We start from the raw sequence: 16,490 nt of genomic DNA, 5'->3' as shown, positions 1-16,490 counted from the left end.
AACAAGCTGCAAAGCCCAAGAACAAAAATAACCCCTGGATAACAAGGGGGATTGAAAATGCATGCAAAAAGAAAAATCTATTATATAAAAACTTTTTAAAACATAGAACGAAAGAAACCGAAAATAGATACAAAACTTATAAAAATAAATTATTAAAAATTATAAGAATTCAGAAGAAAGAGCATTATTATAAATTACTGCAACAATATCGGAGTAATACACAGGGGACATGGAAGGTAATAAATAGTGTAATTAGGAAAGGTAAGGGCAAAGCAGACTATCCCAATTATTTTACGAAGGATAAAAAAACAACAGTAAATAATCCAAAGGAAATAGTCAATGAATTTAATACATACTTCTCAAATGTGGGTTATAACCTGGCAAATGAGATTGTGGAGCCGGCAAATAAGGAAGGCTTAGTAGATCTAGTTGAACGAAATTATTATACAATTTATATAAGTGAAGTTAAAGAAATAGACATACTTGATATTGTGCATAAATTCAAAGATAAAAGGTCTGCTGATTGGACAGATATAGATATGTCTTTAGTTAAAAATATTATAGTAAACATAGTAAAACCACTGACCTATATATGTAATCTATCATTTCAAACTGGAATCTTCCCTAATAAAATGAAAACCGCCAAAGTAATACCCATCTTCAAAAACGGAGATAGACACCTTTTTAATAATTACAGACCAATTTCGTTATTATCTCAATTCTCAAAAATAATAGAAAAATTGTTTGTCAATAGACTCGATAAATTCATAGATAAACACAATCTGCTAAGCAATAATCAATATGGGTTCAGAGGTAACAGGTCCACCTCAATGGCTGTGATGAAACTAGTAGAGGAAATTTCAACTGCTATTGAGAAAGGGGAATATACAGTGGGGGTGTTTATTGACCTGAAGAAAGCATTTGACACCATAGATCATAAACTTTTATTAAATAAATTAGAGAGATATGGTGTCAGAGGGATTGCCAATTCATGGATAGAGAGTTATCTTGATGACAGATTTCAATATGTTGAGTTAAATAATGATAAATCAGAACTAGAAAGAGTCACCTTCGGTGTCCCACAAGGTTCAGTGCTAGGTCCTAAATTGTTCATATTATATATAAATGATATTTGTAAAGTGTCTAAAATAATAAATTATGTCTTGTTTGCTGATGATACAAACCTTTATTGTTCAGGGAAGAATTTGGAACAGCTGCTGAATGTGGTGGAAGGAGAACTGAAAAATGTGAAGGCATGGTTTGATATCAATAAGTTATCATTAAACCTAACTAAAACTAAGTTCATAATTTTTGGCACTAGAAAAAAAAATAATCATATAACAATTAAAATTAGTGGTATGGAAATAGAAAGAGTATATGAAAATAAGTTCCTGGGGGTAATAATTGATGATAAACTTAGCTGGAAATCACACATAAATAGTGTAAAATCAAGAATGTCTAAAACCCTAGCAATAGTAAATAAAACAAATTATTTTTTCTGTCAAAGAGCACAGTTTTTAATGTATAACTCACTCATAGTTCCATACATGACTTATTGTGTGGAGATATGGGGTAACACCTACAAAACAAATACAAACCCTATTTTTCTATTACAGAAAAGAGCGTTAAGGATAATTAATAAAACCGACTATTATGAACCAACAAATAATCTTTTTATTAAATATAATATCTTAAAATTCCATGATATAGTAGAGCAGAAAACTGTTTTATTTGCCTTTAAAGCCCAGCAGAAACTGCTTCCAAACTGCATTCAGGACCTGTTCCAGATAAAAGAAACCTGTTATGATCTGAGGGGGAAACTCATGTTTGAGTTGACGACAGCAAGAACAAATATTAAAAAGAGATGTACATCAGTTAAGGCAAAAGAAATTTGGAATAGTTGTAATAACAACCTAAAAATGTGTCGCTCTATCGTCAAGTTTAAGAAATTGTTTAAAGAAAATATTGTAAATAAATATAAAACACTATAATTATAAAGTATACTATCAAAAACATTCTAGGATGTGAAATGTCAATTTAATATTTTGTCTTACTTATTTATTTATTTTTTTTTCTCTTCTTTATGTATTGTTTGTTTTCACTGAGTAAAAGATAATGTCTCATATTTTTTTGCTGATCAAAAGAAAAAAGGGTAGGCACTATAAGCTACGGCTTCAGCCTACACCTTTTCGGCAAAAGAAATGTTGATTTTTTTTTTTCTCTTCCTTTTCATCTTGTTCTGTACAAGCCGAAATAAAGATTAATTCATTCATTCATTCATGTTGCAAACTATGTGTTATATCAAATACTAAACTTTCTTTGTGATGAGATAAAAACAACAAATATTGACTTTTACAGGAATCGTTCTGAAACTATGTGTACGCTGTCATTCCTTTACTTGTGCGATCGGCATGTTCCACTGCAGCCCTGTATCCAGTGGAAGTGGTCTTTTTATTTCTATCCCTCCAAAATCCAAACCTGTGAAAATTCAGAATTTTCACAAATGACATGCTGCGATGGCTGGGAATCAAACCAGGGTCAACTGCTTGGAAGGCAGCTATGCTCTCCACTATACCACCATCGCACAGATGTGGCACATGAACGTCATACTTTCGGGAATACAGGGCAAAACAGGATTTCAATAGGACTGAGGTATATCTGTCCGCTTTGCAGCAAAAGGCAGGACTAGATGACTAGATGCTGGGGGACCCTAACCTCAACAATGCTGCTTCTTTGCTTTGCTCTGTTTTGAATTAACTTGGACATCAGTGCTTTTCTGGACTTCAGGGTGAATTATGACCTGGACTGTCTGCGTGAAATTCCGAAGGTGGCAATGTTGTATAACTCCTCCTAACCTTTAAACAGAGAGGGTAAATTTGATTAGCCAGAATAAAGCGTTTAAATTCATGGGCTGATTGTAAACTGGATATGTATTTATTCACCCTTACTTGAAACAGCCAGATTTCAGAATCCTGCTCCTTTGAGCCCCACTGGATCAATCTTGCCGGATTGCTTTTGAACAATGGTGTCCTGAGGGTTAGAGATGAGTCTATATACAATCAATGGCCAATTTATTAGGTACACCTTGCTAGTACTGGGTTGGACGGCCTTTTCCCTTCAGAACTGCATTAATTCTTCGTGGCATAGATTTAACACGGTACTGGAAACATTTCTCAGAGAGTTTGGTTCATATTGACATGATGGCATCACGCAGTTGCTACAGATTTGTCGGCCGCACATCCATGATGTGAATCTCCCCTTCCACCACATCGTGTTCTATAGGTTTGAGATCTGGTGACTGCGGAGGCCATTTGAGGACAGTGAACTCATTGTGATGTTCAAGAAACCGGTCTGAGATGATTCAGGCTTTTTGACACGGCGCGTTATCCTGCTGGAAGTAGGCATCAGAAAATGGGTACACTGCGGTCATAAAGGGATTTGATTTGATTTGATTTGATTTTATTAGGGATCCCCATTAGCTGGCGCCGTAGCAACCAGCTAGTCTTCCTGGGGTCCACATAAAAGACATACAAAATAGATTTACAAATACAACATTAATTAAAGCTGCAAGCAGCGATGAATGGGCCCTCGCACTCACGGCCACCGCCCCCCATAAGCATATCAGAAAAGACACCACCCACGACTTCCTATGTCAAACCATTCAAAAGTTATAGCAGAAAAAAGGGACAACCAATCAGAAGAAGGGGCGGGGCTAATTCAGGCCAATGAAGGTCAAGGACTCCATAAAGAATCTGATGACCCCACCCACGACTCCCTATGTCAAACCATTCCAAAGTTATAGCAGAAAATCGGGACAACCAATCAGAAGAAGGGGCGGGGCTAATTCAGGCCAATGAAGGTCAAGGACTCCATACAGAATCTGATGACACCACCCACGACTTCCTATGTCAAACAATTAAAATGTTATAGCAGAAAAAAAGGACAACCAATGACAAGAAGGGGCGGGGCTAATTCAGGCCAATGAAGGTCAAGGACTCCATACAGAATCTGATGACACCACCCAGGACTCTCTATGTCAAACCATTCCAATGTTATAGCAGAAAATCAGGACAACCAATCAGAATAAGGGGCGGGGCTAATTAAGGCCAACGAAGCTTAAGGACTCATTACAGAGTCCCATGACACCACCCACAACTTCCTATGTCAAACCATTCAAAAGTTATGGCAGATAAAAGTATTCTAGGGGGCGCTGTTGAGCCGTTAGGCCACGCCCATTAATGCAAACCATGAAATATCAAATTTATCGCCAAGTCTGGCTTGCATGCAAAATTTGGTGACTTTTGGAGAACTATCAAATATGGACCAATCACATGAAGGGGGGGCGCGCCTTTTGGCGTCTAGCGTCGCCACGGTAACACTTTTGAAAGAGAAAAGTAATGCGTGGTGTCGCAGGATGTAGACGCACATTTTGATGTATAACACACCTGGGTGCACGTTGCGGTTCGGGCTGAATTAACTGCCGAATGAATGGCATAAATTTCGCCAAAATGACACAATTTATTCAAAATGGCCGACATCCTGTTCGGTTTCGGCCATGGCTCCAAGAGACTTTTCTTTAAGTTGCGACATGATACAGGTGTGTAGCGATTTTCGTGCATGTACGTCAAACCGTATTGTGGGGCTTGAGGCACAAAGTTTTCCGGGGGGCGCTGTTGAGCCATTTTGCCACGCCCATTAATGCAAACCATGAAATATCAAATTTATCGCCAGGCCTGGCTTGCATGCCAAATTTGGTGCCTTTTGGGGAACTATCAAATATGGACCAATCAGATGAAGGGGGGGTGCGCTTGTTGGCGTCTAGCGTCGCCACGGTAACACTTTTGAAAGAGAAAAGTAATGCGTGTAGTCGCAGGATGGAGACGCACATTTTGATGTATAACACATCTGGGTTCACGATACGGTTCGGGCTGAATTAACTCTCGAAGGAATGGCATATATTGCTCCAAAATTACGCGATTAATTCAGAATGTTCAAAATGGCCGACTTCCTGTTCGGTTTCGGCCATGGCGCCAAGAGACTTTTCTTTTAGGTGCGACATGATACAGGTGTGTACCGATTTTCGTTCATGTACGTCAAACCGTATTATGGGGCTTGAGGCTCAAAGTTTTTTCTGTCTGAACCAATCAGATGAAGGGTGGGCGCACTTTTTGGCGTCTAGCGTCTCCACGGTAACGCTTTTGAAAGAGAAAAGTAATGCGTGGTGTCGCACGATGGAGACGCACATTTTTATGTATAACACACCTGGGTGCACGTTACGGTTCGGGCTGAATTAACTGCCCAAGAATGGCATACATTTCGCCAAAATGACACGTTTAATTCCAAATTGCCGACATCCTGTTCGGTTTCGGGCATGACCCCAAGAGACTTTTGTTTAAGTTGCGCCATGATACAGGTGTGTACCGATTTTCGTGCATGTACGAAAAACCGTATTGTGGGGCTTGAGGCACAAAGTTTTCAAGGGGGCGCTGTTGAGCCATTTTGCCACGCCCATTAATGCAAATCATTAAATATCAAATTTTTCGCCAGGCCTGACTTGCATGCAAAATTTGGTGACTTTTTGGGGACGTTTAGGGGGGCAAAAAGGCCCTCCTTTCGTCAGAAGAAATAAAGAAAGAAAGAAGAAAGAAAGAAGAAAGAAAAAAAATTCCTACGGATACAATAGGGCCTTCGCACTGCAAGTGCTCGGGCCCTAATTAATATCAGTATTCAGTACTAAAAAACCTTACAATTTAAAAACAAGTTACATGATGGGAGTTGTTAAAAAAGCATGGTAAACAAAAAAACAAAAAACAAAATACAAAAAAAAACCTTACAGTAACAAATACAATTTTAACTTCTTTTTAAAAGTAAGTTTACTGAAAAGGGTATTGCAGAGGTTTTGGGGCAGGGTATTCCAAAGAGCCAATGATCGATATATGAAAGTTCTCTTTAAAGCATTTGTCTTTGGACCTGGGGTCCGTTTCACAAAGCAGGTTTAGTGAAAACTCTGAGTCTGTTAACCCTGAAATGAGGGAAACTCTGAGTTTTCCGTTTCACAAAGGGAGGTAACTCAAACCAGAGAAAGAGAGGTAACTCTAGCCTGTTTCACAAAGAGAGGTAACTTAAGCTCTCGGTCAGTTACCGTAGTAACAGACTCTCTGAACCTAACCTGGTCGGGACCAGGTTTATTTCAGCGAACCTGGAGTTTCTCTCCGTCTCCTCCCTCAGTGGCGTCAATTCAGCCAATGGGTCTTTACGCAATACACATCCGTTTTCTGCACCACGGACAGCAAGCGGCAGAGTTAGAGAACAGAAAAAGCGTATCTGACAAACGCAATTTAACTCGTTCACTTTATTCACTATGTCAGTGCAACAATATCACAGGGACATCCCAGTTTAACTTCAAACAGTTAAAGTCCAAATGCAAAAAGGAGAGGGAGAGTAAAAAAAAGTCAAATATTTCCCTTAAACAGATATGGTATAAGAGGTATAAGAGGATTTATATCTTACTTTGAGATGAACTTGCATAATTAATCCATCAGTGGCTAACAGCCTCGTTAATATCTTCTGGACCCATCACTTGCCTTCTTTCTTTTTTTTAAAAATTGCGTGGTTGTCTGCTTCCTTTTCATTTTTGTAAGTTAACACTGCAGAGTGCACTAAAAACAAGATTGATAGCGACCGACCACTGTCGTCAGGGACGCTGGGACATTTCAAGATATAAGGGGGGTACAAGTGTTGGGAAAGATAATACCTACTGAAATCCATCATGTTGTTCTGATATGCATTTGTAGTTATTTCATATGTATGAAGTAATAGAATAAATTAATAAAAATAGATGCAGAGTAATTCCATAAATGTATTTAAAAAAAAAAAACATTTACATTTTCCCCTGGAGCCGAGGTGTGGCAGCTGCCGTACCCAATTGACGGCCCTGATCTAAATGACAATAAAATTTCATTTTTTTTTTTCCAAAATATGCTCTCATACTCGCCATACGTACGTATTAACACTTCTAACTCCAGTGGCGTGGGGTATGTGGATCTTCAGATGCAAACTGATGTTTCCTCAAAGGGATTTTGTAAATTGAAATGATAAATAAAGTTAAAAAGAAAAAAAAGAAAATGTATGTCGCTCTTTTGTTGTCGCCGGTTGCCATGGTGAATCCTTGTATCAGCGCTCTACTGATGATGGCTTTTGATTTCCCTCACACTCGAGCTTAACTCCAGGTGAAACTACTTAGAGTTGAGTAAATTACCTTAAATCCGCTGTTGTGGAACCGAAAACTCAGAGTTTCCGATCTCAGAGTAGATCAACTAAGAGTTCAGGATTAGACTCAGAGTTTGTTGAACCTGCTTTGTGAAACGGACCCCTGGTAGTACAAGATGTCCATTACTGGAACCTCTAGTGTTGTGATCATGCACAGTATTGCTATAAACTATTTGACTATAAGTAAAAACAGGACTTTTACAGATTATGACTGACCTGAACAGTACAAGCTTATTAAAATACAACCTTTTATCTACTGTAAGCCAAGAAAGGCTGGCATGCATGTGGCTCACATTAGACCTAGGTGAGCAGCCGAGAACTAACCGTGCTGCCCTGTTCTGGGGCCCGTTTCACAAAGCAGGTTTAGTGAGAACTCTGAGTCTGTTAACCCTGAAATGAGGGAAACTCTGAGTTTTCCGTTTCACAAAGGGAGGTAACTTAAACCAGAGAAAGAGAGGTAACTCTAGCCTGTTTCACAAAGAGAGGTAACTTAAGCTCTCGGTCAGTTACCGTAGTAACAGACTCTCTGAATCTAACCTGGTCGGGACCAGGTTTATTTCAGCGAACCTGGAGTTTCTCTCTGTCTCCTCCCTCAGTGGCGTCAATTCAGCCAATGGGTCTTTACGCAATACACATCCGTTTTCTGCACCACGGACAGCAAGCGGCAGAGTTAGAGAGCAGAAAAGGCGTATCTGACAAACGCAACGTATTTTATTCACTATGTCAGTGCAACAATATCACAGGGACATCCCAGTTTAACTTCAAACAGTTAAAGTCCAAATGCAAAAAGGAGAGGGAGAGTAAAAAAAAGTCAAATATTTCCCTTAAACAGATGTATAAGAGGATTTATATCTTACTTTGAGATGAACTTGCATAATTAATCCATCAGTGGCTAACAGCCTCGTTAATATATTCTGGACCCATCACTTGCCTTCTTTCTTTTTTTTTTATTGCGTGGTTGTCTGCTTCATTTAAATTTTTGTAAGTTAGTAACACTGCAGAGCGCACTTTTTTTTAACTTTATTTAAAACTTTATTTAAAAGTTCCAATTACAGTCAGAACATTGACCGTGGACAGTCAGGCATCAAGGAATTAAATAAACAAATACAGTATGAGACATAAAGTGGATGAAGTGCATAAGTCATTACATAAGTAACATAAATATAACAAAATAAATCAATTTAAATAAAAAGAAAGAAAATGGCAGGACATATATTATATCTGCAGAGCGCACTAAAAACGAGATTGATAGCGACCACTGTCGTCAGGGACGCTGGGACATTTCAAGATATGAGGGGGGAGTACAAGTGTTGGGATAGATAATACCTACTGAAATCCATCATGTTGTTCTGATATGCATTTGTAGTTATTTTATATGTATGAAGTAATAGAATACATCAATACAAATAGATACAGAGTAATTCCATAAATGTATTTAAAAAAAAACATTTACATTCTCCCCTGAAGCCGAGGTGTGGCAGCTGCCGTACCCAATTGACGGCCCTGATCTAATTGACAATAAAATTTCATTTTTTTTTTTCAAAATATGCTCTCATACTCGCCATATGCACGTATTAACACTTCTAACTCCAGTGGCGTGAAGTATGTGGATCTTCAGATGCAAACTAACGTTTCCTCAAAGGGATTTTGTAAATTGAAAAGATAAATAAAGTTAAAAAGAAAAAAAAGAAAATGTATGTCGCTCTTTTGTGTCGCCGGTTGCCATGGTGAATCCTTGTATCAGCGATCTACTGATGCTGGCTTTTTATTTCCCTCACGCTCGTGCTTAACTCCCGGTGAAACTACTTAGAGTTGAGTAAATTACCTCAAATCCGCTGTTCTGGAACCGAAAACTCAGAGTTTCCGATCTCAGAGTAGATCAACTAAGAGTTCAGGATTAGACTCAGAGTTTGTTGAACCTACTATGTGAAACGGACCCCTGGACAACCTGGAGCTTCCTCAGGTCACCACTAGCAGCAGATGACCACACGGTGGAGCAATAGTCAAGATGACATAGAGCAAGACTCTGAACAATCTGACATAAAAGTGGTTGGGCAACACAAGCAACATATTTCCTGGCTATACCAATTGCTCTGCCCATTTTTGACACAATATAATTAATATGGTTTGACCAAGACAGAGCACAGTCTATCATCACTCCAAGGAGTTTTGTATTTTCAACTTGTTTAACTGGCGAATTACTCAACTTTAAATCAAGCATAGGCCTGTTAACTGGCCTATGCCTTGTACCCAGCACCATACATTTGGTCTTGGAAATGTTAAGGGCAAGTCTATTGCATACTACTCAGTCATGCACCACTTTTAGCTCTCTACTCAAGACCTCACACATGGAAAGAACCTATATGCTGCATATATGTTTGTAATATAGGGCCGCATATAAAAAATTGGCCCCTTTCCTATATGTATATGTACATATATGTACATATATGTACATATATGGTAGATATATGTACATATATGTACATATACATATAGGAAAGGGGCCAATTTTTTATATGCGGTCCTATATTACAAACATATATGCAGCATATAGGTTCTTATATAGGTACCTATATGCTACATACACATATATGTTACATACCTATATCATCTATAAAATAGGTTAAATAGGCAATAGGTGTACATTAATAAAATCCAATAAAAACCCAAATGTAGAACTTAAACACTTTATTTAAAAATTATTTTAAAGTGCAACATTAGCTTAAGTGGCAATAAACAAAAAACAAAAAAGTGCAACATTAGCTTTCAAATAAACAGAAACAAAAAAGTGCATGCTTTCAAGTGGCAATAAACAGAAACAAAAATCAAATACAATGAAAAATAAAAAGATAGCCAAATATTATTATTTTTTGTGTGCTCTTCGGAGCTCTGTCAGCTTTTGGTTGATGGCTGCCCCAAGTTGGCCGCTGGACACTCCCGGCCACTTCTTCATTGTAGCCTCTACAGAGAAGACAAAAATAATTAGACTGTAGAAGTCTACACTCTACTTTTTAAGAGGCAGACAGCTTCTTAAACGAAAATTATGCCCGAAACGACCGTATTTACAGCTTGGCAAATGATTTTAAACTCGGAGGTATCAATCGAGTTCCTTCGGAAGCGTTGCATAGATTTTCAGGGATGATTATAGTCCAATTTGTCAACATGGCACAATGCTTTTCGGGTGTCAACCGAGTGTTTATACAGATCATTTTATGACTGTATGAGCCGTCACACGGCAGAAAATAAATAATTTAGAGCCTATATTTAGAACCTGGAATTTCTGTGCCCCGTATTTGCATTACGCTGTGTGTCATGGACAATTTGGACTATAATCATCTCTGAAAATCTCTGTGAAGTTTCCGATGGCAAGTGCGTCTAGGGACGACGGATGCAAATTAGCTTTAAGCTATCACTACACATTTGTTGTGACCTGTCCCTTTTTAAATAAACAATAAAATGAAAGACATTGAAACTCCTCTGGTGAGTTTAAAATCATTTACCAAGCTCTAAATATGGTCCAAGTGTCGTTTCAGGCGTATTTTTCCTTTAATCTACGGGAGCTGCCCTCTGAATTTGGCCCTGCAAGTACCAAGATTCGAAGTGATTGTCAAATCTTTTGATCATTATAGCAATTGAATTTTTGCAAGATAATTATAGTGCTTCATCAGAAACCCAACATGCTTACAATGGGAAATGGACAGTCTACATAGCACTCTTCTGCACCCAACGGTACCTAAAAAGCTTTACATTGCCCTAATGAAATGTTTTCATTCACACACACACACACACCAGCCAGCTTCTATTCCTAGAATAGCAAGATATGCCTATGAGATAGGATTATGGGTGAAGGTGAAGGAAAGGTGAATATGATTTTTTTTAACGCCGCAGACGACAACCAGTGGTGTAAAGAACATGTATTTAACTTCTGTACTCAAGTGCAGTCTTGAGGTATTTGTACTTTACTTGAGTATTTCCAATATCCAATACTTCTACTCCAATACATCTCAGATGGATACATTGTAATTTTACTCCACTCTACATTTATTTGAGAACTTTAGTTACTTTCCAGATCTAAATTATATTATTATAAAACATACATGAACCACTTTAGCCTCATTTTATTCTATTTATATTTGAAAATAGCCAATGTACAAGCTTGTAGATCTGCTATTTTCAAACATTTTCTACTTTTACTTTTGGTACTTTAAGTACATATTGATGCCAACAATTTCATGCTTTTACTCAAGTGCATGTTGAATGTTTTAATTGTAGCAGAGTATTTCTATATTGCATTATTGATAGCTTTTACTCAAGTAAAGAATACAAGTACTTTTTCCATAACTGACGACAACAATTAAGTGTCATGGAGTAACCAGGAGTCGAAATTAATTAGTGAGTTACCAGACACTGTGTGACTACACATCTAAAAGGTGTTAAGTATAGCCCAGAGACATGGCTCTACTAGAAGCGAGCTGTGATCAAGAAGTGAGCCAAGCAATGAATTAGTATTATAGGTGCCAAGCAGATACCAATGATGGGTGTCCTACCTGATGCCGCCTCCATGGATGGCTATAGACATTGATACAAAGATGTAGTAGTCAACTTATTGAATCTCTATATTGTTTTCCCTTCTCAATTCATTAATTTACTCACCTATAATGGCGTTCTTTTTATCTTTATCCAAGGCGAGCAACTGCTCCCCATCACCTCGAGTTGACTTTCCACCTTAAAGTAAGATTTCAAAATTATTATGAAAGGTGGGTCAAATGAAGGTTGGCAATCATGCTGATTGGTAGCAACTAATGTTAAGACACAAATAGTTCATCAAGAGCAGTGTTGTCCAGGGACACGAGGTAACTAAAAATGGTTCCCACACAGACCTGCAAACGGGGTACTGAATAAGGTGACTAATATGTGCAAAACCCTATAACATGGGCAATGTAGAAACATCCACATTGACATGACAGTTTTATAACCAAAAATGTACTCCCAAGTTTCTTTAAGTGTGTATAATAGGACTGTTTGATGTCAGAAAAAGCATTTTTGTACCGTTCAGGTTGCTTTTCAGCAGTGTTGTGACCTCAAAGGTTCCCATCAAGAGGTTCCGCACCATGCCGGTAGAGGTGCTGGACTGCTGGGCTGACTTCCAGGCCTCTTTATTGCAGAACACCCCAGAGTTCTTTACAACTTCGATCTGAAAAATAGTTTAGATTGCATTATTCTTTTACCGGCAAGAAACATGTTCATGTTTGGTTATGGTTACAAGATGACAATTCGTATTGATACCAATAATTAAAGAAAAAGGTTTTTTCAACCTGGTCTATTTACTTCCCCATTTACTTATCTCTAAGAGTTGAGATATTATTTTATATATATATTTTTTTTTTCAATTGCTCCTGTTGGGAGTGAGGGACCGGCCAAACTGAAAGCCCAAAAGCTTGTTTCAATTCATTCATTAAGATGTCCACGAGTTCGCCAACGGTTTTGACAATCCAACGGTTTTGACAATCCAACGGTTTCGACAATTCTCTCATTCCGCCATGCATATCTCTGTGGAGCTCTTCAATATCTTAAAGATATTGCTAAAGCAATCCAACAAACTAATAATTTCCCTAGATTTTATCAAAAGAGTAAAGGAGGACAGGCTGGGGGAAAGCAAGAAATAAGCAGAACAGAAGAGGAGGATGGAGAGCAGGGAAGGAGAGAAGACAGTGGATGTTGAGCAGGCAGAGTAACTGGTGGGAGGGAGGATAGTCTTACTTTGTTGGCGTTTCCATTTCCGGGACTTGTAGCTTCCGCTGCTGGCCCAGGTGTCCTAGCATTCTATTTGGAGAATAAAACCCCTGTTAGACTCTTAACAATAAGAAACAATAATAAAATATGGTATGCAAATCTATACTAAATGACAGTAGGACGACCATAGGACCATGGTGGGGGAGGTAGAGGGAAGGCGGGGTGGGGGGTTTGAGGCAAGGAGGAAAAGGATGGGGGAGAGAGGTGGAGGGGATGGGGGGGGGGGGGGGGGGGGGGTAGGATGGGTGTGGCGGAACAGTGGGTGGGGGAGGTGGAGGGGAACCAAAATGAAATTCCATAGGGACTTTGCACTAGTAGAGCAAGTAAATTACACAACCATCCCAACATAAAAATTGCACCGAACACTGACCCAAGTCAGTTACAAGTAGTAGGCAAACTGCTTCATAGTTTATATCCATCCTTCCTTACGACATAAAATGCTATTCACCTTTATGGTCGCCAAGGTCGGAGGTGTCCCTTGAGAGGAGGTCCCTGGTGTCGCTGGAGTCTAGTTAGAGAACAAAACACTTTTAAGACTCATTGACAATATAATAAATATTAGTTTATATCAATCTTTACTACATACAATTCTATTCACCTGTTTGGTGGAGGTCCGCTCAGGTGTCAAAGTCGAGGTCCGCTCAGGTGTCGAAGTCTAGTTAGAGAGGAAAACACATTGACAGTAGTGAGGACGACTATAGGACCATGGTGGGAAAGGTAGAAAGAAGGTGGGTGGGAGGAGGGAGGCGAGGAGGAAAGGTTGTGGGGTAGGAGGTAAGGGGGCGGATAAGTAGAATTAGTACAGAAAAATCTGAGGAATTGAAGAGTCAAACACACCTGTGATGTCTCTCTAGAGTGCTCATCTTCAGGCTTAGAGAAGAAAAAAAAAATGTTGTAAGACATTACCTTTATTTAAAAAAAGCCTATATAGATTCATATTTACAGGGGTGGCTTTGCAAAACATAAAACGTGACACAAAAACGCTATTTACACAAATTATCATCGAAACACCAATCCCTATAGCTCTGCTTCAGTAATAAGTAAAATAAATGAACTAAAGACTGAGTAGGAAAGGATTACTCACCAGCCTATCTGAACAAGTGGTTTCCATGTTCCCTTCCCGTGCACCAGGAGTCCTTTCAATCTTGTTCATAGAAGAAAATGTTGTTATACTCTTCAATAAATTAAAGTGCAAATACAGCAAGCTATTAACACCATCAACACCATTAGCACAACATCAAAAGTCCCTACATGTGTATGTGTCCCCCAAATAAATAACAATAACAATAAAGGTAATAATAATAACAATAAGGGTAACAACAACAACAATAATAATAATACAGCTCTGCTTGATTATCATTCGGTCATTCTCGGACTACTTCACTAACGAAAATCTTTGTTGGCAACCAGATTAAACGACTGCGTGGCACAACTCCTCACATTCAAACTTTCCTGAGCCTCACTGCAAAGCAGCAGTATTGTAACCCTGATAGTGATAGTGTGAAAACAAAAAGTCTTGAAATCAGATAAACTTACCCTTTGAGCAATTGTTGCAATGTCCCTTTTCATTTCAGGAATTTCTAGAATGAGGTTATAGAGAAACAATAACAATCATCAGATCAAAATAGCAGAAAGCAACACAGTACCCTTACTTAAACTCCGGAACAGACTTTTCGCGCCGCTGCGAATGCAAGCTACACCATCATCTATAGCCCGTTCATACTCCTTTGCAAAGGTGGCATAGTTGTAAACACAGGCAGTGGTTTAATTAGCGTTACAGTTACAGTATTTACAGTTACAGTATTTGCGATAAAGTCTACTATGGCAACTTTGGATACAATCCAAAGTTTCAACCACATTTTCCATTAAAAAAATTGCCCTCAAACTATTTGATGTATGTAGGCTTGCGTAGCTTGTGTTCACAGCTGTAGGAAATATGTTGTTCAGAACAGCAGGAAGCTTTGATGCCATCTGCCACACTTGTCAGAAGAGGTCATAAAACTAGTTGGACAGAAAGGTCCACTGACTGTGATACACACCATCCTAACAGGCCGCTACAGCCACTAGCCACGAACGACACTACCTCCCCAGCTAACAACAGAGCATTGGTTGTTTTACTCACAAAGTTTAAAAGTACTTCTCTGACATTGCAGTGTCGATCTACTCCAGAACAAAACCCTTCTTGGGTTTAATATTGAAAAGGTGAATACTTACGATCAACAATGAAGGCGTTGAGCCTACTGTTTTCTCTTTTGAGCTCTTCATTTTCCTTTCTTAATTCCTGCAGGTTGCGCTGCATTTGCTCAATTTTCCTCTCTTCCCACATCGCTTCATCAACGTTGGCTCTGTACTGTGAAGCCATCTATGAGAACAAAGAGAGGGAGAGAGTGAAGAACAATAGCTAATGGTATTCAATTTCATTCGGTTTATTCTAGGAAGTAGGGATGGGACGATACCATTTTTCTGAGTAGTACGAGTACTCTTTCCTCCGAGAATTCACCAATACAGAGTACTGATGAGAGCAAACTGACACTTTCAATTAGAACAATACAATGAACAAGACTGACCACACACTGGATGCCGTCAGTTTGGGTACCTTTTTGGTTCGTGGTGGGCCATCCTGACTGGCATCCTCTTCAGGACCCTGGGAGTTGAGACAGATAAAGAGACAGAAAGACAAAGTTGCCTACTTTATACCCCAGGGTTCCTGCACCATTTCAAAAGTCAAATTTAAGACTTTTTAAGACCTTTTTTTTAAAGACCTCTTTTTCTTTTTCTTTTTTTAAGACCCAAATCAATGTCGTGACAATTAACCTAATGCGAGGGTGGGCCTGCGAGTGGGCAGCAGACCACCGTGGCATGTCTGCCACTATTACTCAGAACCGGAGATGCACAAAACCGATAACTTCCTACTTCTCAAGAACTATTGTGCTTACTATAGTTCAAACCAGGGGTAGACGACCTTAGGCAGTGGTGCCAACATTCACAGGGTGATCACTGGCACACTGCCATAAGTTTGAAGCGGAGGGTACGTCTTTCTTTTAAAATAAATGTAAATTAGTTTAGGTTCCCTCACATCTTGCAAATGACATCCTGCACACAATTCTACACTCATTCAAACTCTGAACACTGACTATCAAGAAAATAAAAAAAACATCTAAACGTTTGTCGACCCCTGGCCTAAACAAACTGTACTAGTATAGCCTAAATTATAGTTGCTGCTGTTCGCAGCAAAATGTTGCATGGGACTTGAAGCCTACCAGATTGATTGTTCTACATATTAAGAAAATAAAAATAAAGCCTGCAGATAATATTAATAAATCAAATAAAGTATTCAAGTGGATACACACAATGTTTATGGATTTCAATTTCCATTAGCCTTAAAAAATCATCTTCAAATTTAATTTTAAAATATATTTAAGCTATTG

Source organism: Cololabis saira, chromosome 2 (assembly GCF_033807715.1).
Source record: "Cololabis saira isolate AMF1-May2022 chromosome 2, fColSai1.1, whole genome shotgun sequence".
Classification (NCBI taxonomy): domain Eukaryota; kingdom Metazoa; phylum Chordata; class Actinopteri; order Beloniformes; family Belonidae; genus Cololabis; species Cololabis saira.
The sequence above is the reverse complement of the archived record's forward strand: the minus strand, read 5'-3'. Positions refer to the sequence as shown.